This window comes from Triturus cristatus, chromosome 10, assembly GCF_964204655.1.
Source record: "Triturus cristatus chromosome 10, aTriCri1.1, whole genome shotgun sequence".
Lineage (NCBI taxonomy): Eukaryota > Metazoa > Chordata > Amphibia > Caudata > Salamandridae > Triturus > Triturus cristatus.
Window position 1 is genome coordinate 1,247,354,641 of NC_140593.1, and position 25,671 is coordinate 1,247,380,311.

The following is a 25,671-nucleotide window of genomic DNA, read 5'->3' on the forward strand; positions in this document are numbered from 1 at the left end:
AAGAAAGGGCGGCAGCCACCATTAAAGTGAAAGCACCATATGGAGCGATTTCACCCAAAAATATTAAATAAATAAACCAAACGGTTCCGTAGTGCGGTCGCTAAAGTTAAGCGAACGGCGCTGTCAAATTAAATAAATAAAGAAGCGCGGCTGCTATAGTTAAATTGGACCAGCCGCCATTACTAATAAAAATATAAAAGCGGGCAGTATGCTGCGTTGTAGACAAGCACGTCGTGGGTGGAATTGGAAAATCATGAAATAAAATAGTGCTCACAGACTAGATAAAGTTGACCGTGTAACAACACAAGTAAAAAGTCCAGTCCTTATGGAAGGTTACGAATGCAGACAAGGCGGTACCAAGGAGGGACTGCTAAGGCTATTCATGAATCAAAAGTAACGATTTCGGATCGACAATTGAAAAGATGGGCGGAGCTTCAAGTCTATACCTGAATACAGCATGCCTCTCAGAGCAGCGCATGCGCTGCCCAGGCTCGACCTAAAAAGGACTACATTCCCCACTCGTTATTTGCCCTCACCTTCGGTCATGATCCCCTCACAGCTTTCACCACTTTCTGGGATTTCCCCTACTCTGGAAGGTGCACTGTAAAGACATTCTCGGTCAGGATAGGAAGCTTGGCTGTAGGGTCTCTGCTCGTCTCATCATTAAGGAATTGGTTCCCTGCCTCTCTCCATGTTCTCCTGCGGGAGGTCTCGGTCACAAGAGCGCTTCACCAGCTGGGAGAAGAGAGTGCAGGCAGGGTTATTACACAGGGCCCTGCAGTGTGGGGGGAAATTCAGCAAAAAACCTGGGGTAGCGGAAGTGACATCACGCGCCCTTTGACTTTACTTTCCCTCGCACATAAATACTTACACATTAACACGAGTATTTTTTTACATACCCCAGCTGACAGGGAAGGTCCTATTCCAGCTAATTGTACTACATTATTTATTACACTGATAGTGAATAATGTAATGTTATTTACTAGGGGCAATGTACAAGCTCCTATCGCCATGGGAACGTCACTTTTTGTGACATTCCCGCGGCGATAGGGGTCTTGCCTTCTGTACAAGGCAGTGTTGAGCCACTTAAGGAGGCATACACGGTGTCGTGTCTTCGCAGTGCCAATGACGACAGACACGATAGGTTTCTTCAGGACTCTTTATTTCTATATCCTTACACCAGCGTGGCCCTACTCTCACTGCCCTTCCTATGCCCTGCTCCGCCTCTTCCTGTCGGGGCAGTCCTCCTCTTACTCCACCCACTACACTCCACCCTCACAACCACTAGACCACCTCATCTCTACATCTCCCCCTTTGTTAGCAAATGAAGTGAGTCACTAAAGAGTTACATCTCTTCAATCAGCCGCTTAGGCTGGCGGATTGTTTGTCGCGGTCTAAGTGTACGTCCTTCAAGCGCTACAGTAGCGCCGGCGCCGGGTTCCTGTCCCGGGTGACTGTCGCCTTCGCTCCGTGTTTCTGACTGTCGAGCTCTTGGTGGTGTCATTCGCGACTCAAGCGTCTCTTGCAGAGCTGGACTGCACTTCTGAAAGTGGGACACATTTCGGGTTACGCGCCTGTTGTCCGACTCCGCTGTCAGCATGGTGCCTTTCTGTCGAATGACTGTCAGAGGTTCCGCCCTGAATTTGCTATCCGTCTTCTTGCATTGCTCCTGCTTGACGACCACACAATCTCCTTCGTGGAGCGAGAGGGAACGAGCTCGTCTTCTGCCATCCGCATACGTCTTCATGCTTTCTTTGCGAGCTGTGTCAGTGGCTTCCACTTCCCGATGGACGCGACTGGGGGAAATGGGTCGTAGTGCTCCCTCCCAGGTGGGTATCCGTGTCCTGACTGGGCGTCCCAGCATGAGTGTGGCTGGACATTTGCCTGTGGTGGCATGCGGTGTCGTCCGGTATGCTCGGAGTACATCGTTGAGTGCCGCTTGTGGGTCTTTCTTGTCCAGAGCGGCCTGCTGGAATGTCTTTTTGAGGGTGGCCATGAACCTTTCAGCTGTACCGTTGGCCTGCGGCCATAGTGGTGTTATCCGTCGGTGTCGCACATTCATAAGTGTCATGAAGTCACTGAATTCCCGGCCGTTGAAAGGAGGACCATTGTCCGTTTTCACCTCTGTGGGTATTCCCCAGGCTGCAAAAACTTCATCCAGGATGGTGAGCGTGGCGGCCGCGTTGGTGGATGTCACAAACCGGGCGATGGGGAATCGCGAGTATTCATCTATTATGACCAACACATACTTGCCCGACGGCATGGGGCCATAGAAATCCATTGCTAGTTCTTGCCATACTCCTGGCGGTAGGGGCGTCATCTGGAGTGGGGCTGGCGGGTCTCCTTGCCTTACCACTTGGCATTGCAGACAGTCTTTCAGAGTGTGCTCTACCATTTTGTCTAGGAAAGGGAACCAGACGCGTTCACGAAGGGCCCTTTTCGTCGTGACCACTCCTCGATGACTTTCGTGTGCCAAGTTGACGACTCCTTGCCTCAGTTGCTGAGGAATGACAATTCGGTGATCCCGTAACAACAGGCCGTCCATTGTAACTGATAGTTCCTCACACACATTCCGGAATGCTTGCCACTCCTGACGCCTTGTTGTGTCACCGCTCTCGTCCTCCGAGTCTTCGTGCCGCCACCTGTTTGTTCGAACTCTTCGAATCACCTGTTGCAACATTGTATCTTGTCGGGTGGCGTCCAGGATGGCCTCTAGGGGGACCGCTGGTGGCCGCGCCTGATCCACTACAAAGTGGATGTATTCGTCTGCCATAGACGGTGTGGGACACTGTGAGTCTTCAGGGTGACGCGACATATAGTCGGCTGGGTTGGCCGCCTTCCCCGGCTTGTGCACAATGGTGAACGTGTATTCCTGCAGACGGAGTCCCCACCGTTCAATGCGGGGCGGCATTTTGGACCGTGGATTGCCATAGATGGTGACGAGTGCTTGGTGGTCCGTCACCATGGTGAAATGTTTTCCGTAGATAAACACGTGGAAGTGTTCGCACGCCCACACCACCGCAAGGCTTTCCTTTTCAGGTTGGGAGTAGGCCTTCTCTGTGTCTGAAAGGCTCCGGCTGGCGTGGGCCACTATGTGTCGTTGGTCCGTGTCTTTGTCGTATTGGGCCAGGATGGCACCCAGCCCGACGGGGCTTGCGTCCACGGTTATTTCGGTTTTACGATCTGGGCTGAAGTACGCCAGGCTCTCCACCGTGCCCACGGCCCTCTTTATGTCTTGAAATGCTCGCTCGCATTCGGACGTCCACTCAAACACTTGTCCCTGTTTGGTCAGTGCGCGAAGGGGGTGGCTGAGTGTGGCGTAGTCCTTAATGTATCTTGAACAGTAGCTCGCCATGCCTAGGAAAGACCGCACATCACTGACGTCAAGTGGACTCCTGGTGCTGTTCAGAGTGCTCACTTTGTCAGGGTCTGGCTTCATTCCGGCTCCCGAAAAGATGTGGCCAAAGAATTTCAGTTGCGACTGGTGAAACTCGCACTTCTCTCTGTTGAGCGTGAGATTTGCTTCTAGGAGGGCATGGCAAACTCTGTCTAGGGCCGTGTCGTGGACTTGGATGTTCGCCCCGTAGACTAAGATGTCATCGCTGTAGTTCAGCGTGTTCGGGATGTGATGGATTGTTTGTCTGATAGCTTCTTGAAATATCTCGGCGGCTGATGAGATGCCAAAGGTTAGCCTCTTATATCTGAACAACCCTAGGTGCGTTGCAAACGTTGTGATATAACGGGAGCTTTCGTGGAGTTCCAACTGGTGGTAGCCTTTGTTGAGGTCCAGTTTAGAAAACACCCTCGCCCCATTTAGGGCGGCTATCATGTCGCTTAAATGGGGTCCCGGATGACGCTCTCTCTCAATGGCGGTGTTGGGCATCCGCATGTCCACACAGAGTCGGACCTTCCCTGGTGTTCCTTTCTTCGGTACGATCACTACCGGAGATACCCACGGCGTGGCGCCCTCTGTCCGTTCGATGATGTCGGCATCCAGCAGATCTTGTAGCTCATCCTCCACCGCTTGCTGGAGGTGGAAAGGTACTTTCCGAGGGTGCTGGGCAACTGGGCGGACCTGGTCATTTATGTGGAGGCGAATCTGGCCTCTGTTCATTTTGCCGAGCCCGGAGAACAGCTTCGGGAACTTGTGTATGGTGTCGTTGTCACTGTTGACGCGGTAAAGTATCTCTACCAGTTTTAACCGTTCAGCTGTTGGTAAGCTGAGGAGACAGTCTGCTTCCGGCCCCTCGATGACATGAATCACGGCCGGAATAGATGTTGTTTGATGCCTCAGTGTCGTTGAGAACTTCCCAAGACATGGGAGCGGCTTCCTGGACATCCAGGTGTAGACACGGACATGTGCTGGATTGAGCCGAGGCTGAGGGTTCATCTTCTTATACTCCGTCACTGGGATGTAGTTAAGGGATGCCCCACTGTCCATCACAAACTTCGTGGGATGCGTGCCTACGCAGATGTCCAGTCGGGGGTATTTTTTTAAGCTGGTCTGGATCGGCAATCATGTTAGCATATTCCACGGAATATTCTTGTTCACTTGATGGTGACTCAGAGTCTCTGGACGGTGATCTTCTGGACCACCTTGAAGACCGTGACTCCCTGCTGGACTGGGAGGATTTGGATGAGGACTTCCGACGGTCACGTACCGCTCGTGCGTGATGGCGGCGCGTCTCGCCTCTTGGCAACCTCGTTGAATCTTTGTCTTTTTCCCGGCGGTACTCCCCGCACATGGTCTCAAAGTGATTGTTTCGGCCACACTTGTGGCACTGCTGCCCCAGGGCCGGGCATGCTCCGATGTGGGGGAAGTCGTACCCGCATCGGTAGCACCGTCGCAGTGGCGCCTTTTTCCCATGATCCTGACGCCTGCTCCTCCTCCACGATTCTGGTCGTCGATGGCCAGGGCGGCGGTGCCTCGATGGCGGCCGGGCGTGTCGCTCCCGCTCTCTTGATCCCCGGCGGGGGCGTTCGGTGCGTACCTGACAGGCTAGCTCCTTGCGTTCCATGCGTCCCGCCTCCATTGTCTTGGCCTGTTCCTCAGTCTGATCGTGTAGCCTCGTGATTTCTTCTATTTCATCTAAGGTGTGGCTCTTCTTTAGTAATTTCCTGCGAAGTGTCTCTGACTGACAGCCGTCAATCACACGCAGCCGTATGGCATCGTCCGTCGAGAAAGCGTCGAACTCGCAGTGGCGCGCCAATCGCCGTAACCGCGTTATGTACGAGCCCATGACCTCGTCTTTCTCCTGTCGTGCTCTCTGGAACACGTACCGTTCGTAGTCCACATTCTTCTTATGCACAAACTTCCTATCCAGGGCTGCTCGCACCCCGGCATACGTTCCCGCGTCCGCGGCGGGGAGTTCCTTTATCATCTTGCTGATGTCCTTTCCCACGAGGTTTCGAAGTGCGATCAGTTGATCTTCGTCCCCTATCACCTTTGAGCCTTTGATATAGTCCTCAAAGTCTTCCATCCATTCTTCCCAGCGAGGGCCCATGCTGCTCCCGACCACGAGCGCTAGGGGCTCCGGAGGGCGCAGGTGCGACAGCCCCATGACGATCGGCTTCGCTTCTTGGCGGGCTGGGGATCGGGCTGGGGATCCATGGTTCGACATCGTGCGTCACGTGAAGTGGATTCTGTTTCAACACAGTATGGGCTCTGTTATTTCTTTTGGAATCTTGGTTGTCTATATGCTTGTGTGCTTTGTTCACGTTTTTTTTTTTTTTTTTTTCGTTTGCTCGTGCTTGTTTAAATTTTAGTGATGCCTGACTTCAAGATGGCCGCTCGGGTCTGTTGACATGGGACGTCTGGAGACCCGCCTGACTTCAAGATGGCCGCCGGCTGGATAACGTGCATGGACTTCACACGTGCTGCCGGGCTTTCAGCTCATTCATTTCCAGACTGCGCACTGCTCAGGCGGCCTCCTCCCATCATCCGTCTCACTCAGGGCTTCACAACAGGCAGGTGGGTGAGAGAGCCTTCACGCTGCTCTAACCTGGAAACGCGCGTGTCAGCGCCGTCGTTTTCTTCCTACCCTTCAAGCGCCGGTCCTCTTCCAATGCAGGGCGCGTTCCGCGATCTCGCTCTTCACGCTGCTGGGCTCTCACACGCTCCGGGTGCGTCCCGCGAGTGACGACGCTTCGGCTGGTTTCTTCGTGTCCAGTCTTGCGCCAGTCTCGTCAGCGTGCCAGTGTTCTGGGAGAGCATTTAGCTCTATCCCACCCTCGTCGCCAGCTGTCGTGTCTTCGCAGTGCCAATGACGACAGACACGATAGGTTTCTTCAGGACTCTTTATTTCTATATCCTTACACCAGCGTGGCCCTACTCTCACTGCCCTTCCTATGCCCTGCTCCGCCTCTTCCTGTCGGGGCAGTCCTCCTCTTACTCCACCCACTACACTCCACCCTCACAACCACTAGACCACCTCATCTCTACACGCGGCCTTGTACATATGGTCCCCTTTGGCGCTATGGTTAGTGTGAAAGGGGCGTGCAGTGGGTGTTGCGGTGGGCGTTCTACCGCAACACCCATTGTATTTGATGCTGCCCCCTATGTACGAGAGTGTCGTACATAGGAGGCAGAGCAAAATTAAGACCAGGAAAACTCTGGTCTTAGGTTGGTGAAATTAGGAGAAATGCGTTAGTTTACCTTTGTTCCCTCGCCCTGACGCCAACTTGACGTGTCCTGTGGGAGCTGCCGAGATCTGTGGCACGGTGAGTGCACACCATATGCTTTCACTCCCCCTCCCTCCCCATAAGGGTTGCCCGCAGGGCAGGGCGGCACGGGTTGGCTTGCGAGCTGCCTCGTGGGGGGTTTAGGCAACTCCTGCGGGTCTCCTTTGGACTGCCCCAGGCACCGTGTGCCGAAGGGGCTGGGGTCGGGCCTGTGGGGCTCCAGCTGCTCTTTGAGTATTGTTTTGGAGTATGCGATGGGCTGCCCCGGGCACCGTGTGCCGATGGGGCTGGGGTCGGGCCTGTGGGGCTCCAGCTGCTCTTTGAGTATTGTTTTGGAGTATGCGATGGGCTGCCCCGGGCACCGTGTGCCGATGGGGCTGGGGTCGGGCCTGTGGGGCTCCAGCTGCTCTTTGAGTATTGTTTTAGAGTATGTGATGGGCTGCCCCGGGCACCGTGTGCCGATGGGGCTGGGGTCGGGCCTGTGGGGCTCCAGCTGCTCTTTGAGTATTGTTTTGGAGTATGCGATGGGCTGCCCCGGGCACCGTGTGCCGATGGGGCTGGGGTCGGGCCTGTGGGGCTCCAGCTGCTCTTTGAGTATTGTTTTAGAGTATGTGATGGGCTGCCCCGGGCACCGTGTGCCGATGGGGCTGGGGTCGGGCCTGTGGGGCTCCAGCTGCTCTTTGAGTATTGTTTTAGAGTATGCGATGGGCTGCCCCGGGCACCGTGTGCCGATGGGGCTGGGGTCGGGCCTGTGGGGCTCCAGCTGCTCTTTGAGTATTGTTTTAGAGTATGCGATGGGCTGCCCCGGGCACCGTGTGCCGATGGGGCTGGGGTCGGGCCTGTGGGGCTCCAGCTGCTCTTTGAGTATTGTTTTAGAGTATGTGATGGGCTGCCCCGGGCACCGTGTGCCGATGGGGCTGGGGTCGGGCCTGTGGGGCTCCAGCTGCTCTTTGAGTATTGTTTTAGAGTATGTGATGGGCTGCCCCGGGCACCGTGTGCCGATGGGGCTGGGGTCGGGCCTGTGGGGCTCCAGCTGCTCTTTGAGTATTGTTTTAGAGTATGTGATGGGCTGCCCCGGGCACCGTGTGCCGATGGGGCTGGGGTCGGGCCTGTGGGGCTCCAGCTGTTTTAGAGCAGCCTGCGCTTTGTCCGTCCCGGTGGGCCTTCATTTAATGCCTCCTTATTTAGCGCGCACTTACCGAAGGTGTCATGAGCGCTCACAGTGACTGCTCTAGCAGCAGGGGGGGGGGGGGGAGACCTCAGGCGGCGAGGCATTTCGAGTGGGGCACCGAGGCGTCGGTCATAGTCCAATCATCACAAGGCGGCGGCTGGGGGATGCCGCCACCTCCTCCCCGGCCCCCAGTGAGGGCCCCCGCGAATCAAGCATCGCCGTGGGGGGCCGTCCCTGCCCATGCTGCGCCTTCGTTCGGACCGCGGCCTCGCTCCAGGGGTCGGGCCTCAGCTTCCTCTGCTCTATTACTTTTGGCCCCTGGTCCCTTCGCCACCCCGGGGTCCAACGCGGCGCTTCACCCACGAGAGATGTCCCCCGAGCGAGAGCGCTGGTGGGGGGGGGAAGCGAGCGGAGCATGGCCCGGGACCTCGCTGCCCCGCCGGTGTTTGCGGCCCCTGCCGCGGTTTTCGTTGGCCTGGGGGGTGGGGGGTTGAATTGCCTCACCGTCGATTAACGACCGGCCCCCACACAGCAGCAAACCCTTAGGGGCCAGGCTTCCTCCCCGCCCCCATGCCGCGAGGTGTTCTCGGCTTCCTGCAGGCACCTGCGGGGGGGGGCAACAGACATGTGGGGCTAGGTTAATGAATGTTACACGGGATTAGGCCCTACCTGCAGCCCGGTCGTCTGGACGCACATTCGCCCCCCCCCTGGCGGAGATGTCCTGGACTGCATTGGAACTAGGGGTGTGGTTCACATATCGGGCCTACAGCAGTATAGGTAGTGTGTGAGGTTCTGAACCTTTGCCACAGCGTAACTTGTTTACCGCGAGAGTGTGTTAATTTACAAAAAAACCAAAAAAAACCAAAAAAACTTGAGTCTTCATCAACGCACAGAAGCCATGACGCGCAGCGGAGTGTGTTTGCTGCTTTATGAAGGGACTTCATTTGTTGTTGTGCGCACAATCGTTTACCTCGTACAACGCCCATTACCGATCGAGGAAGCGACGAGGCTTGCCAGTGTTGCTCTTGGGCCTCGGCGCTTGCTGTAGATTGTGGTCAGTGTCAGTCCAGCAGCCTCGCACACGCAGCCCGCTCTTCAGGACATTGGACATTCAGGGTCCAGCTTTGAAGTTAAGCAGGGTCGGGCCTGGTTAGTACTTGCATGGGAGGCCTGAATGGGAACACCAGGATACTGCAGCCTTGCAACGAGTTCAGGGCAACTTTTGGGGGAAACATAGGATCTTAAGGCAGGCAGCAAAGTATTACTGGGGTTTCACCCAAAAATTGCGAATTTTGCATTTTAGCGAATTTGGAAAGCATAGTTATTCATTATGTATTATAGGGATGCAATTTCATGTGCTTGGTCAGGGGCATTTACGGGAGGGAACTAACGCAGGGGGCGCGGCAGGGCTAATAATGCTCGCCTAGCTTCCACCCCCCCACCCCCCACAGGATGGACATCGTGGTGGGACGCAATAGCTTATATGTACTATTTGATGGGTGTTTTTTCGTAACGTGTCTCCTTTGCAGGTGCTGTGTCAGTCGTTTGGGGACAGCTGCACGGTGGTACGATGGGTCCACGGCCGCAGCAGGGTCATGGGACACAGGGGCCTGCAGCGAAGATGCGACAGGGCACTTGGGGTTCATGGACACTGGCCTCGTCCAGGGCGCAATAATTAATCTTTTCTTTATTCCAGGTCATACAGTTATTAAAGAGGCGACGACGCTAGGGGTCGGACGCAAAAGGTTGGACAGCTTGAGAAACAGGTATTGGACAGAGATCACACCTTCGGGTGGAAACAGGAGAGACGGCTCCAGGTCACACGGGGGTCCTCCGGGACCTAGGGGGGCGTGCGTTTAGGGTCTCGTTCATGCACCAGGGTCCCCGCTAACGTTTCCTTTTTCTCCCCTAGCACTCCCACTTCATCAGCACATGCAGGGCATACTTTGAGAAGCCTTCGTACGCGCGTCACGCCCCAGGTCCACTCCCACTATTGCACAATAAGTAAGTATAGAGGATTTGGGGGGCAAGGAGCGTCTGGGGAAGCAGGGGGCTTGAGGTGACCGCAATAAACAACCAAGTATTATCATGTTTTGATCCCATAAATTTATCTCCTCAAATCAGGGGCCTGTGTGGAGTCGAAGGTCGCAATGGATAGCCAGGGTTCACCCCCCCTTTTTCCGGAGAGATCCCAGGTGGACGACTCGATGCCGGGCACTTCTCAGGACGCACAGTGGGCCAACTTCTTTGAGATGGCCAAGAGCAAAGGCCTGGCATGGGCTAATGGCATATTGAATGCCCCCGATCAGGAGGACTCTGGGATCTTCGGCGATTCTCCTCCTACGGAACAACAGCCCGGTGCAGAGGCAGGCCCATCTAGGCCCAAGCGGGTCCGCAAGCCCACGTCCAGGGATTTCCCGGCAGATCCGCTGCCACCACCCAGGAGCAGAGCAGTTCAGGCCCCCAAGGAGGTCGTTACAGCGCTGGGTGCGCCCACACCCCCGGGGCCACTTACCCCGTTGGACAGTACCGCGGCCCAAGGTAACTACGCCACTAGGGATGAGCTGGCTAAACTCTTGGACACTATGAACAGTTATGTCTCAGCTTCAAGCAGGTTCTGTGTCCACCAGCCCGGCACTTGTGTGCCCCAGTGGGGGTACTAAGGAGGGAGCCACATTAACAGCAGCAAGTGTATGAGCAGGAGGTGTGGGGGAGCCAGTGGGGCAGGTTAGACCTACTCCGGCAGAGGGCATTCCTCCTACACCTATTTCTGGGGTGCTCAACACAGCGCCAACTCCCGTCCCGCTCCCCCCTTTAGCGGCCAGCCCGAGTACTATGACAGTCGATACAAGTTCGGGGGCCACAGCTGTTTTGTTTTCCATCACGCCCGCTCCCTTTCCCACCTTGGTACTACAACCTACGACGGCTCTCACGGCTGCTCCCTTGCCCAACTTGGTCCAGCAAGTCACGACGGCACCCCTGCTGTCTGGGCGTTGTTTTCTAGCCTGGCAAGTGCCACAGGCAGCCAAAGAAGGAATTTGGAGGAGGGATTTTGTGGACATTTTTACCCTGCTGATGCTGGGACAAGAGGGGCTTGACGCCAGGAAAATGGGGGCGAAGGAGGATAATAAAAAAGTAAAATACCAGCCTTGGCCGGAGAAGAACATAGCTAACTGGCTAGAGGCTTTCTCCATCCTAGCATCTGTCACTATGGAGACATTTCCGGAACAGGGACCAGGGTTGGTGCAATACTCCAGGACCATACATAACGAGGCCATGAGGTGGGGTGGAAATGGATGGTTGAACTACGACAGGGAGTTCAGGAGGAAGATGTCCCAATGCCCGGAGATGGGCTGGGACCAAAAAGAGGTCCAGCTGTGGATGGACCATATGGGTTCCCGTTCGCAGCAAAGTGTAGGCACCCAGGGAAATACACAGGGGGGACAATCGTCTTCCAAGGGGTCATTTCCAACAAGCGCAAGGGGCAAACAGTCCTTTCGCGGGGCACGTAGGGGAGGGGGACAGAGGGGAGGTTTCAGGAGGTCCCCCCCGGGTACATGCCGCCTTTTTAACAATGGATCTTGCTCCTGGGGTAAGACGTGCAAGTTCCTGCATGCGTGTAACACGTGGCAGGCCCCACCCAGCGGTGTCCTGCCATACCAAGCAGGATAGGCAGACAGCCGACAAAGGCGGCCAACAAAGTTGAGGAAGGAACACAACCGAGTCCAACATCTCAATGCCCCCCCCCTCCCCACGTGTCTTCTCCCCGCAGTCAGTCCAACTTCCCATGGGCTCTTCTCCAAAGGCCCTTCCCCCGTCAGCCTGGCTAACATCACGCCTTTTCTTAGAAGGTACCCCAACGCAACAGATAGCCGCACACTGCTTTTGGGTTTCAATGAAGGCTTTAAGATCCCCTACGTGGGCCCCCTGGGAAGGAGAGAGGCCGACAACCTCAGGTCTGCGAGAGAGCATCCGGAGGTAGTTAGGGCAAAGGTAGAGAAGGAGAGGCCTTTGGGCTGGGTGGCGGGTCCATTTCTGCAACTCCCACTCGACAACTTTGTAGTTTCTCCCCTGGGGGTGGTGCCCAAGAAGGACCCTGGGGCTTTTCGACTGATTCACCACCTCTCTTACCCAGATGGGGCATCAGTTAACCATGGGCTACAGGAGGGCACCTGCTCTGTGTCTTATTGTACTCTGGACGTAGCATTGGACCTAGTCAGGAGGGCAGGCAGAGGGGCCTGGTTAGCAAAGGCGGACATCGAATCGGCTTTTCGCTTGCTACCAGTCCACCCGCGCAGCCATCACCTGCTGGGTTTCAGGCTAGAGGGCAGGTACTTTTTTGACAGATGCATGCCCTTGGATTGCGCGGTGTCTTGTGCCTATTTTGAGGCGTTCAGTTGTTTCTTGCAATGGGCCCTCCAGGATACCTACGGGGTTGCAGGGGTGACCCATTATCTAGATGACTTCCTGTTCATTGGGAGTGAGGGCACGCAGGACTGTAAGCAAGCCCTTGAGGATTTTGAACAGCTGGCCAGTCACGTGGGGGTCCCCCTTGCACCAGGTAAAACGGTGGGTCCAGCACAGGTTTTAACTTTTCTGGGGATAGAGCTAGACACCATCGCGGGGGAATCCAGGTTACCTACAGACAAAGTATGCGACCTCGCACAACACATTCAGGCTGTGGTTGCGCAGGGCAAGGCCACCCTAGAATGCATTCAAGGGCTCTTAGGGAAACTGAACTTTGCAGCGAGGGTCATACCAGCTGGAAGAGTATTTGGCAGAAGGTTGGCCAGGACCAGGGTCTTAAAAAAGCACCACATGGTCAAGCTAAGCAAAGGCATGAGACTGGACCTGGTCATGTGGGCGGATTTCTTGGCCAATTTCAACGGTTCAGTAATTTGGAGGGCTCCCTGGGCAGGCAGCCCGGAACTAGCCCTACATACAGATGCATCAGGCAGGGAAGGATTCAGAGCCATTCTAGACAGGGAATGGTGTGCTGAGAAATGGCCCAGTGCCTGGCACAAGAAAAGGATCACGACCAACATCACAGTGCTGGAGTTATTCCCCATTGTGGTGGCTTTCCATTTATGGCCCATAATAGGGTCCTTTTCTGGTCTGACAATCTAGCGGTAGTGCAGGCCATCAATTCCCAGTCAGCGAGTTGTTCCCTGGTTCTGTGCCTCTTGAGGGAGTTGGTGCGGGCTTGTCTTTACAACAATGTTGAATGCAGGGCGCGACACATTCAGGGTGTGCAGAACACAGCGGCTGATGCTCTCTCTCGTTTTCAGTGGCACCGGTTCCGGGAGGCATGGCCGAGAGCGAGAGAGGAGGGCATACCTTTCCCAGCGCACCTGTGGTTCCTGTTGAAGTGGCAAAACGTATGAGGGGCCTGGGCGAGTTATCCCTAGCACCGGGGACTAACAAGCGATATAAATCCTGGGTGAACAAATTCTGTTCAGGGATGGGCCCATGGGACGGAGGCGATCTATCTTTAGCAGCCAGAGTGCAGTCCTTCATATTGTGGGCTAAAGACAATGGGAAGAGTCATTCCTGGATATCGGGCTACCTTGCAGCAATCAGCCACCACGCTAGACTCAAGGGGCAGTCAGACCCAACGAGTTCTTTTGTAATCAGAGCGGCATTAAAAGGGTGGGCCAGGAGTGAACCTAAGGCACCGGACAACAGGTCCCCTATAGACTTTGAGACACCCCAGGGGATGCTAGATTGGATGCACGAGGCCACTCACTCAGAGTTTGAGGCAGCACTGTTTGCTGCCGCCTTCAGCCTGGCTTTCTTTGGGGCACTTCAAATTAGTGAGTTGGTGGCAAGAATGATGAGTCTGGGGTGGCTCTGAATTGGCAGGATGTGGTTCTCGCTGGGGATTCCCTCAAAGTAACACTACGAAGGTCAAAGACAGATCAGAGCGGCAAGGGCAGGGTGTTCTGGCTGCACAGTTTGGGGGACGGGAGGTATTGCCCAGTTAGGCTTTTCTCCGCCTACGCGGCCCTGCGTCCAGCAGCAGACACTTATCTTTTCATACACGCAGACAGCTCGCACCTTACTAAGTACCAGGTGGAACACATCATGCATGCGTGCCTGGCGCTATCTGGCAACAAGGACCCTAGCAAGCGTTTCTGCAGCCACTCCTTCCGCATAGGGGCAGCAACTACAGCGTTTAAGGAAGGCTTGCCAGCAGACGGCATCAAACAAGGGGGGCGCTGGCAATCCCACTGTTTCAAAAGGTACATACGTCCATGAGCTCACGAACTTTAGGGGACTTTTCTGCAGCCGGGTCATGGCGTGTGATGGGGGGCATTGTGTTTTTTAAGCTACTATTTACAATTGTGAATGGCCATGAGCCACGTTATTTGGTTTGCCCGCAGGAACCGGTTTTCCGGGTACTGACGGGAGTGTAATTTACATGTTTCATTATGGCGTGCTGTGTTGGTAATAAACGTTTTGCAACATCACATTTCTTTATTTACCAGGAACAAAGGTCTGGGTGATTGGCCATTCTGGCATCAGCAGATTGGCACAGTGGGCTGCGAGCAGGAAGTGGAGGCATGGCTTTTCAAACACCGAGATAACTTGGCTGGGGTACCAGGGCATGCGATGGAATGGGTTGTTGGACAAACTGCAGCAGAGACTGGGGGGAGTGACGAGTCCCCCAAACGTGCTGGTCATTGAAATGAAATGAAATGAAATGAAAGGGGGTTTTATTAAGCGCGACTGCTGCCCTAAGGCGTCCAAGCGCTAATAGAAAAAGATAGTGCCTTGAGGAGAGCAGCAAAAGGTGAGTTAGTTGCTGAAAAGAAACGTTTTAAGCTCCTTGCGGAAGGATGACAGATCGGAATTCGATCTGAGGAGTGGGGGAAGGGAGTTCCACACCTCGGCAGCGTTGAGCGTGAAGGACCTTCCTCCTGCTCTTGACCTCTTGAACCGGGGGGTTGCTGCTAGGAATGCATGGGTGGATCGAAGATGTTTGCCGGGATAGTAGGGGGAGAGCAGGGAGTGGTTAATTTTAGGGCCAGTTCTCCAATAGGCTTGGTGGGAAATACACATGGCTTTAAATGTTATTCTCTTCCTGACAGGGAGCCACTGTAGGATCCTCAGCCTAGATTCATTCACCTGGGGGGCAACGACCTGATGGCACTGGGCAAGAGGACATTGCTTCAAGATATGAAAGCCACTCTTTGCAAATTAAGCAATAAGTTAGGGACATGTGAACTGTGATGGTCGGAGATCACCCCACGGCTCCTGTGGCAGGGAGCACGCTCTGGGGAAGCAATGGAGGCTGCACGCAGGAGAGTCAATTGCGCGATGCGTAAATTCACCGAACAAATGGGGTTCGGATTCATAAGGCATGGTTTGCTTCATGCTAAATCCATAGGGTGTTTCGAGGACGATGGGAAACATCTCTCCAGAATAGGCATGGACTTGTTCCTCCTTGACCTAGGGGAGGCCCTGGAAATAGAGGGATGCAAATAGGAGCGCAGGCCTTGGTGGGGGCCCTGGCTGCGACGGTCGCCACACCCAGGGCTGTGGCGGAGTTACATGGCGATCCAGAGGCGGAAAGGTACTCAGGGGTACCCTCTTCAGGAGCACAAAGGGTGCTGAGGCCGAATATCCCCAGGAAGTCTGTGCGGTGGACCCTGGGGTCCGACGGCGCCCCATCTGTCCTACGGGCGGTTGGAAACCTGTACAACCGGGGGTCGCTTGAACGCTCCGCCCCTCGTGGGGGGGGCGTGAATTATATGGTGGACCAATGTTTCACCGGAAGGGGGAGGGGCTATCCCCTCATCATAAGCACCGATTGGCTAAGACCACGATGCACGTTAGCCCATCAGGTGGTAGGCCCCGAGGGGCGGCTTGCCTTTGGATCGCCTGTAAGATAACCCACCATGTTGGCATATTTGGTATGCTTATAAACCTGTATCAATTTTCTCCACCAAAAGTTGTCTTGTCTGCTTATTTATGCTACCTGTATGTTGCTGCAAGAAGGCTGGTGAGTGTGGCCGATATTGGCACTATGGTCTGCACGTCCCCAGGACAGGACCCTGAGCACAGTGCACTTGCACCCGAGGGTCAAGTCTGCACGTCTCCAGATCTGGACCCTGAGCACAGTGCACGTGCACCCTCAGGGTGGGGTCTGCACTTCCCCAGGACAGGACCCTGAGCACAGTGCATGTTCACCCGAGGGTGTGGTCTGGACGTCCCCAGGACAGGACCCTGAGCACAGTGCACGTCCACCCGAGGGTGGGGTCTGCATGTCTCCAGGACAGGACCATGGCAAGTGCACCTGCACACGAGGGTGGAGTCTGCACATCCCCAGGACAGGACCCTGAGCACAGTGCACGTGCAACCGAGGATGGGGTCTGCACGTCTGAAGGGCTCAACCCTGAGCACAGTTCACGTGCACCTGAGGGTGGAGTCTGCACGTCCTTAGGACAGGCCCCTGAGCACAGTGCACATGCACCCGAGGGTGGAGTCTGCATGTCCCCAGGGCTGGACCCTGAGCACAGTGCACGTGCACCGGAGGGTGGAGTCTGCAAGTCTCCAGGGCAGGACCCTGAGCGCAGTGCACGTGTACCGGAGGATGGAGTCTGCACGTCCCCAGGGCTGGACCCTGATCACAGTGCACGTGCACCAGAGGGTGGGGTCTGCACGTCTCCAGGACAGGACCCTGAGCACAGTGCACGTGCACCCGAGGGTGCAGTCTGCACGTCTGAAGGGCTGGACCCTGAGCACAGTGCACATGCACCCGAGGGTGGAGTCTGCAAGTCTCCAGGGCAGGACCCTGAGCACAGTGCACGTGTACCGGAGGGTGGGGTCTGCACGTCTCCAGGACAGGACCCTGAGCACAGAGCACGTGCACCCGAGGGTGCAGTCTGCACGTCTGAAGGGCTGGAACCTGAGCACAGTGCATGTGCACCCGAGGGTGTGGTCTGCACGTTCCCGGGACAAGACACTGGCACAGTGCACGTGCACCCGAGGGTGGGGTCTGCACGTCCCAGGACAGGACCCTGAGTACATAGCACGTGAACCCGAGGGTAGAGTCTGCACGTTCCCGGGACAGGACCCTGAGCACAGTGCACGTGCACCCGAGGATGGAGTCTGCACGTCCCCAGGACAGGATCCTGAACAAGGTGCACGTGCACCCAAGGGCAGAGTCTGCACGTCCCCAGGACAGGACCCTGAGCATAGTGCACGTGCACCCGAGTGTGTGGTCTGCACGTCCCCAGGACAGGACCCTGAGCACAGTGCACGTGCACCCGAGGGTGCAGTCTGCACGTCTGAAGGGCTGGACCCTGAGCACAGTGCGCGTGCACCTGAGGGTGCAGTCTGCACGTCTGAAGGGCTGGACCCTGAGCACAGTGCGCGTGCACCTGAGGGTGGAGTCTGCACGTCCCCAGGGCTGGACCCTGAGCACAGTGCACGTGCACCGAAGGGTACAGTCTGCACATCCCCAGGACAGGACCCTGAGCACAGTGCACGTGCACCCGACGGTGGAGTCTGCACGTCCCCGGAACAGTACCCTGAGGAGGAAGCTGAGTCTCAGAAACCAGTTCTGTGGGTCAGCCTCCCCCCCACCCACACCCCCCTGCGACGCACCAGGACTCCAGCCTCAGGTCAATGTAGACTCCGTCACAGGCAGAGCAGATCCGTCACTGCCCACTTCGCCTAAAGGAAAGAGTAAACCGGTTTAACAAGGGGGTGAGGTCTGTGGGGGTGTGACCAGAAAAAGAGCTCACTGGGAGCTGCAACCTCAAGGCAACCACAAACCTGCACCCAGAGAACTACAGCCTGAGACCCACAGAACACCTTGAAACCTCAAAGAGGCACCCTGAGAGCTGCCTCCTCAAAGAGGCACCCTGAGAGCTCACTGAGAGCTGCAACCTCAAGGCAACCATAAACCTGCACCTAGAGATCTACAGCCTGAGACCCACAGAACACCTTGAAACCTCAAAGAGGCACCCTGAGAGCTGCCTCCTCAAAGAGGCACCCTTAGAGCTCACTGAGAACTGCAACCTCAAGTTAACTACAAACCTGCACCTAGAGAACTACACCCTGAGACCCTCAGAACTCCCTACAATCCCAGAGCGTTTATTAAACCTGCACCCACAAAGCTGCACCCTGAAGGATGTATCATGACAGCTGCACCCTCAAAGAGGCAATGTTAGAAAGGATAGACGGACCGGGAGGGTCGGCCGGGGTCAGGAGGAGAGGTCTCCGGGGAGAGCCGTCTCCAGCGATCGTACAGACAAGTAACTTCCCCCCCACAGACAGATACCACACACGGATAAGGTTCAGTGTTCTTTATAAGCACTTCTTAAGGTACGGTTGAATGGTACAAGGAGGTCTGGACTCAGGGGTCCCCTCGATTCAAGTCTCTCAAAGCAGGGTAAGGGGTAGCGGGACAGTCTGTCTACCAGTCAGGTAGTTTGGATGAGATGATGATTAGCTCACAATCCTCGAGCTCAGTTGGTGCGGGCCGCGGCAGCGCCAGCAGGTCCCGGAAAGATGGTCGATGTACGGTCCGCGGCAGCGCCAGCAGGTCCCGGTGAGGATGGTCGTTACAACGGGCCGCGGCAGCGCCAGCAGGTCCCGGGGAGGATGGTCGTTACAACGGGCCGCGGCAGCGCCAGCAGGTCCCGGAAAGATGGTCGATGTACGGTCCGCGGCAGCGCCAGCAGGTCCCGGTGAGGATGGTCGTTACAACGGGCCGCGGCAGCGCCAGCAGGTCCCGACGAGGATGGATGTTGTAGAAGGCCGCGGCAGCGCCAGCAGGCAGGACGATGGTTCACAAGAGCGGGCTACGGCAGCGCCAGTAGTCCGTCAAGGCTGAGTTCTCTCGGTGTCTCTCGACTCCAGGATACAACTGCCTTCCTGCTCCGGAGTTGCCCCAGTTATAGGGCAGGCGCTCTTTGATGTCCGGACCCTCGCACTTGGAGGTCGGAGGGCCCGGAATGAAGGTGTCCAGACACCCAGCAGGGGGTGGGGCCAGCGCCTGGGGGAGCTGGAGGCGATCGGCACCTGGCGGGGGAAGAGCTCTTGACACTTCGTCCTCCCATTGACCTGCCAAGTGGTCCGCTCACCTCCCGGGTGGATGGTGGTGCCGGGATGTCGGGGCCGGTCAGGCCCGGGGTTAGGGTCGGGGCGAGGCCACGCGGCCTCGTGGTGCAGGGCCCAAGATGGCGGCTTGAACCGGCCGGGGGAGCCGGTGGGGCTGGGCCCCGTGATGAGTAGAGGTCCGAGGGCAGAAGATCCGTCGGGGGACGGGGTACGGGTGCTTTTCGTGGGTTATGCCTGGTGGGCCGGAGCTCGGGCCCTGTCGTGCGGGGAGGGAGCAAGCCCTTCGTGTGGCCTGTCCAACATGCGTCCCCCCCAGCTGAAGGCGGGGAGAGTCACCCATCTCCTTGGGGACTCTCTTCGTCGAGGCGGAAAAAGCGGGACAGGCCATCCGCATTGGCGTGGTCTTGGCCTGGTCGGTGCTCCACAGTGAAGTCCATTCCCTGCAGGGAAATGGACCAGCGCAAGAGTTTTGGGTTCTCCCCCCGCATCTGCATCAGCCACTGCAGGGGTCGATGGTCGGTTTGTACCCGGAAGTGGGTACCGAAGAGATAGGGCCGGAGCTTTTTGAGGGCCCACACCACTGCGAAGGCCTCCCTCTCGATGGTGCTCCAGCGCTGTTCTCGGGCCAGGAGACGTCGACTGATGAAGGCCACCGGTTGGTCATGACCTTCGGGGTTTAACTGAGAAAGGACGGCTCCGATGCCGTGGTCGGAGGCGTCGGTCTGTACCATGAATTCCCGACTGTAATCGGGGGCCTGGAGCACAGGGGCGGTGCATAGAGCGGCCTTCAGCTTCTCGAAGGCCGCCTGACAATCGGGGGTCCAGTTAATCCGCTTCGGCTGGTTCTTGGACGTGAGACCCGTGAGGGGCCCCACGATGCTGCCGTAGTCCTTCACGAACCGCCGGTAGTAGCCGGTGAGCCCCAAGAAGGCTCGGACCTCGGTCTGGGTGACGGGGGGCTGCCAGGACTGGATGGCAGCAATCTTAAGTTGTAGCGGGGCCACCAGCCCGCTTCCCACTTGGTGCCCAAGGTAGGTCACAGACCCTTGGCCAATTTGGCACTTGCCGGCCTTAATTGTGAGGCCGGCCCGCTGGAGGGCCTGTAGGACTTCTTGGAGGTGACGGAGGTGGTCGGGCCAGTGGTGGCTGTACACAGCGATATCGTCCAGGTAGGCAGCGCTGAACTCTTCGAGCCCCGCCAAGACCTGGTTCACGAGGCGTTGAAACGTGGCGGGGGCATTCTTCATGCCGAAGGGCATGACCTTGAATTGGTAGTGGCCATCGGGGGTAGAGAAGGCTGACCGTTCCTGAGCCCTGGGTGTGAGGCCGATCTGCCAGTAGCCCGCTGTTAGGTCGAAGATACTGAGGTAGCGGGCGGCCCCCAGCCGGTCGATCAGCTCGTCTGCTCGGGGGATCGGATGAGCGTCGGTCCGGGTGACAGCGTTCAAGCCCCGGTAGTCGACGCAGAATCTCAGTTCAGGTGCGGTGCCGGGGGCAGCGGCTTTGGGGACCAATACAACCGGACTGGCCCAGGGACTGTCTGAGGGCTCGATGACCCCGATTGTGAGCATCTTGGCCACCTCCTCCTGTATGCAGGCCCGTACCCGATCTGGTACGCGGTAGGCCCGGTGTCGGACAGGGGGACTGTCCCCGGTGTCCACGTCGTGCAAACACCAAGGGGTGACCCCGGGGGTGAGGGAGAACAGGGTAGCGAACTGCAGCAGGAGGTTCCGGCAGCCCTGGCGTTGCTCCGAAGTGAGGGCGTCAGAGAGCCGGACCCCGTCCACGGAGCCGTCATTCTCCTGAGTCTTCAGAAGATCCGGGAGGGGTTCGGAGTCTTCCTCTGCCCCACTGTCCGTAGCCATCAGGAGGCTGAGTTCTGAGCGCACAAAGTGTGGTTTGAGTCGGTTGGTGTGGAGGACCCGAAGGGGGTTCCGGGAGGTCCCCAGGTCGATGAGGTAAGTGACGGGGCTTTTGCGCTCGACCACTTTGAAGGGCCCCGTCCACTTATCTTGCAAGGCACATGGTTCGGTGGGGGACATCACCCATACTTGTTGTCCAGGCTCGAACTCAACGGAGGAGGCATTGTGATCATACCACTTCTTCATGTCCTCCTGGCTGGCCTCGAGGTTCGCCTTGGCCCTCTCTCTGAAGCGCCGGGTCTGATTGCGTAGGGCCAGGAGGTATTTGAAGACGTCTGGAGGGGTCTTTAGGGGGGCCATCTCCCAACCTTCTTTTACTAGGCTGAGGGGCCCTCGCACAGGGTGCCCGTACAGGAGTTCGAAAGGGCTAAAACCGAGGGACTTCTGGGGAACTTCGCGGTAGGCGAAGAGGAGGCACGGGAGTAGTACATCCCACTGGCGACGGAGGGGCTCTTCCAATCCCCCAATCATCCCCTTGAGGGTGCGGTTAAAACGCTCCACTAGTCCGTTCCCTTGGGGGTGATAGGGGGTCGTGAATCTGTAGGTGATCCCGCATTGTTGCCAGAGGGACTTCATGTATTTGGATATAAAGTTCGTGCCTCGGTCGCTGACGACTTCTCGGGGGAAGCCTACCCGGGAGAAGATCCCCATTAGGGCCCGGCCAACCACCGGAGCTGTCACGGTCCGTAGGGGCACCGCCTCGGGGTAGCGGGTGGCATGGTCCGCCAGTACTAAGATGAACCTGTGTCCTTGTGCCGTGCGGGGGTCCAGAGGCCCCACGATGTCTATCCCCACCCTCTCGAACGGGGTGGTGACCACAGGGAAGGGTTGCAGCGGGGCTTTCAGCTTCCGACCACTCTTCCCGCTGGCTTGGCATGTGGGGCAAGATCGGCAGTGGTTCAGGACGTCGTTCCTCATCTTCGGCCAGAAAAAGTGGGTCACTAGGCGGCTGTACGTTTTATCTTGGCCCAGGTGTCCAGCCAGGGGGACATCATGGGCCAGGTTGAGCAGAAAGTCTCTGAAGCGGAGAGGTACCACCAGTACTCGACCGGCCTCCAGCTCGGCGATTCTTTGCTCGCTGTATAGCAGGTCGTTATCCCAGTAGACCCAGTGAGTTCCGGTGGAGTCCCCTGCGTTCTGGGCGCTGGCTTGTTGGCGGAGTCCCTCGAGGGAGGGACAGGTCTTTTGTTCCTGGCGGAACTGTGCTTGGGTGGGCCCCCCCTCTTGACGCCACTGAGCCAGGTCAGGAAGGTCCTGGGGTTGCGCGTCCCCTTCGGCCGTCGGGTCTGGGAGGCTGGCCTCGTCGTTGTCTTCTACTGGGGCGACTGGGGGCGGAGGTGCTGGCCATTCTGGTTCTTCTGATCGAGGGACGGCACGGGCGGCCATGGACCGGGTGTTTACGCAGGCCCAGTCCGGGAGGCCCAGCATCCCCAGGTGCTCTCTTCTCTCAACGGTGGCCCACGGGGAACTCTCGAGGTCATTCCCCAGGAGGCAGTCCACGGGGGCATCGTCCCGGACCGTCACCTTCAACAGGCCGGAGACCCCTCCCCATTCGAATGGAACGCAGGCCATTTGACACATACTTTCAGAGTTGTCTGCCGAGCGGACGGGGCAGAGAATGTTCGGCAGGATCTGCTCGGGCTTCACCAGGTGACAGCGGACGGCCGTCACACTGGCGCCTGTGTCACGCAAGGCCTCGGCTCGCTGTCCATTAATGGTCACCCACTGACCGTATTTCCTGGTGTTAGCGGGTAGGGGAGCCCGCGGGACCATGTCTCTTCCCCCTAAGCATGCCAGGACCATGGCGGCCGGTTCCCACTCTTGCTGGGCCGGTTCATACTCCTCTGGTTCCTCCAATGATCGCTCTTCCCCCAGGGCGGCGGCAGTTACCTGGCGGGGCTTGGGTGTTTGGTTCTGCGGGCAGCTCGGGTCATTGGCGTAGTGGCCGACTCACTGGCATCGGTGGCACGTGACGTTGGCTCGGACCCCAGGACGCCACGGGGGGTTGCCCCGACCGGCCGGAGCCGGGGTGCTGGCCACGGGTGTTGCGGGCAAGGCGTCTCTCCCTCGCCCCTGGCCCCCTCCTCCTCCCCGAGGACGGTGCTGGCCTTGGTTGTTTCTGTTCTGTTCGTGTGGCCCCCTCCGGCCCACTCGGGTGCTTTCCCATCGGTCAGCTTCGGCGGCGAGCTGCCGGGGGTCAGTCAGCTTACTGTCGAGGAGGTGCTGCCTGAGCTCGACGAAGCAGTTGTTCGACAGGTGCTCCCATACCATCAGGTTAAAGAGTTGTTCGTAGGTGGTGACCTGGCTCCCCTTTATCCAACCCTCGAAGGCACGGCTGAAATAGTTCACGTATTCCACCCAAGTTGTACCTGGGATCCGGGTGCAATCTCTGAACCTCTGGCGGTACATCTCGGGTGTGAGGCCGTAGCGGGTGAGGAGGGCAGCCTTCATGTGGTCGTAGGACGACATTTGGTGATCTGGGAGCTGCAGTAGGGCATCGCGCCCCTCGTTGATAAACCTCCCCCAGAGTCCGGCTCCCCAATCACTCCGGTCGATCCGGTGGGAGGTCATGGCGATCTCGTAGGCTTTAAACCACTGTTGTATGTCGTCTTCTCGGACATACTCGCGGACAACATCCTTGGGGATGTGGACTTTTTTCTCGATTGGCCCCGGGGTGTGTGGTCGCTCAGGCACCCCCAGTTCTTTATTCTGTTTCCGAAGTTCTATTTCCGCCAGTTTGCGCTCGTGCTCGAGCGTTATTTTTTTCTCCTCCAGCTCTCTCTGTCTCTGCTTCTCTTCTCGTTCATCTCGGAGCCGCATGTGCTCGAGGTTGAGTTTCTGTTCAGCTAACTTGAGTTCCCCATCCATCTTGAGTCGTGCCATTTCCAACTCGTGCAATCTGGTTCTTTCTCTTTCTCGGATCTCCTCCTGCGAGAGGCCCGTTCCCCGCTCCTCGGGAGCCGTGGCGTTCCCCTCTGGTGTGATGCTGCTTTGGTCGGAGGGTCCGGCGACCCCCGTTTCTGTCCACGACTCTAGGGCGTGCTTTAGATCATCTTTGGTACTCAGGCCGGTGGTAGCAATGCCCAGTTCTATGCAGAATTGTCTCAGTTCGCGGTGGTTGTATTCTTCTAATTTATCCATTTGGAATTTCTCGGTGGAGTTGCTATCTTTGGCTGACATCGTGTTGTTGTCGTGGGGTGAGCTACTCTCTGTACGATTACGCGTTGATTCGGATCGCGCCGCTGGCCACCAATGTTAGAAAGGATAGACGGACCGGGAGGGTCGGCCGGGGTCAGGAGGAGAGGTCTCCGGGGAGAGCCGTCTCCAGCGATCGTACAGACAAGTAACTTCCCCCCCACAGACAGATACCACACACGGATAAGGTTCAGTGTTCTTTATAAGCACTTCTTAAGGTACGGTTGAATGGTACAAGGAGGACTGGACTCAGGGGTCCCCTCGATTCAAGTCTCTCAAAGCAGGGTAAGGGGTAGCGGGACAGTCTGTCTACCAGTCAGGTAGTTTGGATGAGATGATGATTAGCTCACAATCCTCGAGCTCAGTTGGTGCGGGCCGCGGCAGCGCCAGCAGGTCCCGGAAAGATGGTCGATGTACGGTCCGCGGCAGCGCCAGCAGGTCCCGGTGAGGATGGTCGTTACAACGGGCCGCGGCAGCGCCAGCAGGTCCCGGGGAGGATGGTCGTTACAACGGGCCGCGGCAGCGCCAGCAGGTCCCGGAAAGATGGTCGATGTACGGTCCGCGGCAGCGCCAGCAGGTCCCGGTGAGGATGGTCGTTACAACGGGCCGCGGCAGCGCCAGCAGGTCCCGACGAGGATGGATGTTGTAGAAGGCCGCGGCAGCGCCAGCAGGCAGGACGATGGTTCACAAGAGCGGGCTACGGCAGTGCCAGTAGTCCGTCAAGGCTGAGTTCTCTCGGTGTCTCTCGACTTCAGGATACAACTGCCTTCCTGCTCCGGAGTTGCCCCAGTTATAGGGCAGGCGCTCTTTGATGTCCGGACCCTCGCACTTGGAGGTCGGAGGGCCCGGGATGAAGGTGTCCAGACACCCAGCAGGGGGTGGGGCCAGCGCCTGGGGGAGCTGGAGGCGATCGGCACCTGGCGGGGGAAGAGCTCTTGACACTTCGTCCTCCCATTGACCTGCCAAGTGGTCCGCTCACCTCCCGGGTGGATGGTGGTGCCGGGATGTCGGGGCCGGTCAGGCCCGGGGTTAGGGTCGGGGCGAGGCCACGCGGCCTCGTGGTGCAGGGCCCAAGATGGCGGCTTGAACCGGCCGGGGGAGCCGGTGGGGCTGGGCCCCGTGATGAGTAGAGGTCCGAGGGCAGAAGATCCGTCGGGGGACGGGGTACGGGTGCTTTTCGTGGGTTATGCCTGGTGGGCCGGAGCTCGGGCCCTGTCGTGCGGGGAGGGAGCAAGCCCTTCGTGTGGCCTGTCCAACAGGCACCCTGACAACTGCACCCCCAAAGAGGCAACCTGACAGCTGCACTCCCAAAGAGGCACCCTGAGATCTGCACCCTCAAAGAGGCACCCTGAGAGCTGCACCCCCAAAGAGGCACCCTGAGAGATGCACCCTCAAAGAGGCACCCTGAGAACGGACCTCCCAAAGAAGCACCATGACAGCTGCACCCTCAAATAGGCACCCTGAGAGATGCACCCTCAAAGAGGCACCCTGACAGCCGCACCCCCAAAGAGGCACCCTGAGATCTGCACCCTCAAAGAGGCACCCGGAGAGTTGCACCCTCAAAGAGGCACCCTGACAGCCGCACCCCCAAAGAGGCACCCTGAGATCTGCACCCTCAAAGAGGCACCC

General features: G+C 57.6%; 1 protein-coding gene and 1 long non-coding RNA gene across 2 annotated transcripts in view; one reads left to right on the top strand and one right to left on the bottom strand.

The window, feature by feature from the left end:
• The window catches only part of LOC146797202 (ceramide kinase-like), a 269,453-nt gene that overhangs the window by 158,221 nt on the left and 85,561 nt on the right, over positions 1–25,671 (bottom strand). The window lies entirely within an intron of this gene.
• The window catches only part of LOC146797203 (uncharacterized), a 28,845-nt gene continuing 12,733 nt past the window's right edge, over positions 9,560–25,671 (top strand). The window contains exons 1-2 of the long non-coding RNA XR_014969695.1: positions 9,560–9,618; positions 9,765–9,856. This is a non-coding gene — a long non-coding RNA (uncharacterized LOC146797203). The remainder of the gene's footprint in view (positions 9,619–9,764; positions 9,857–25,671) is intronic.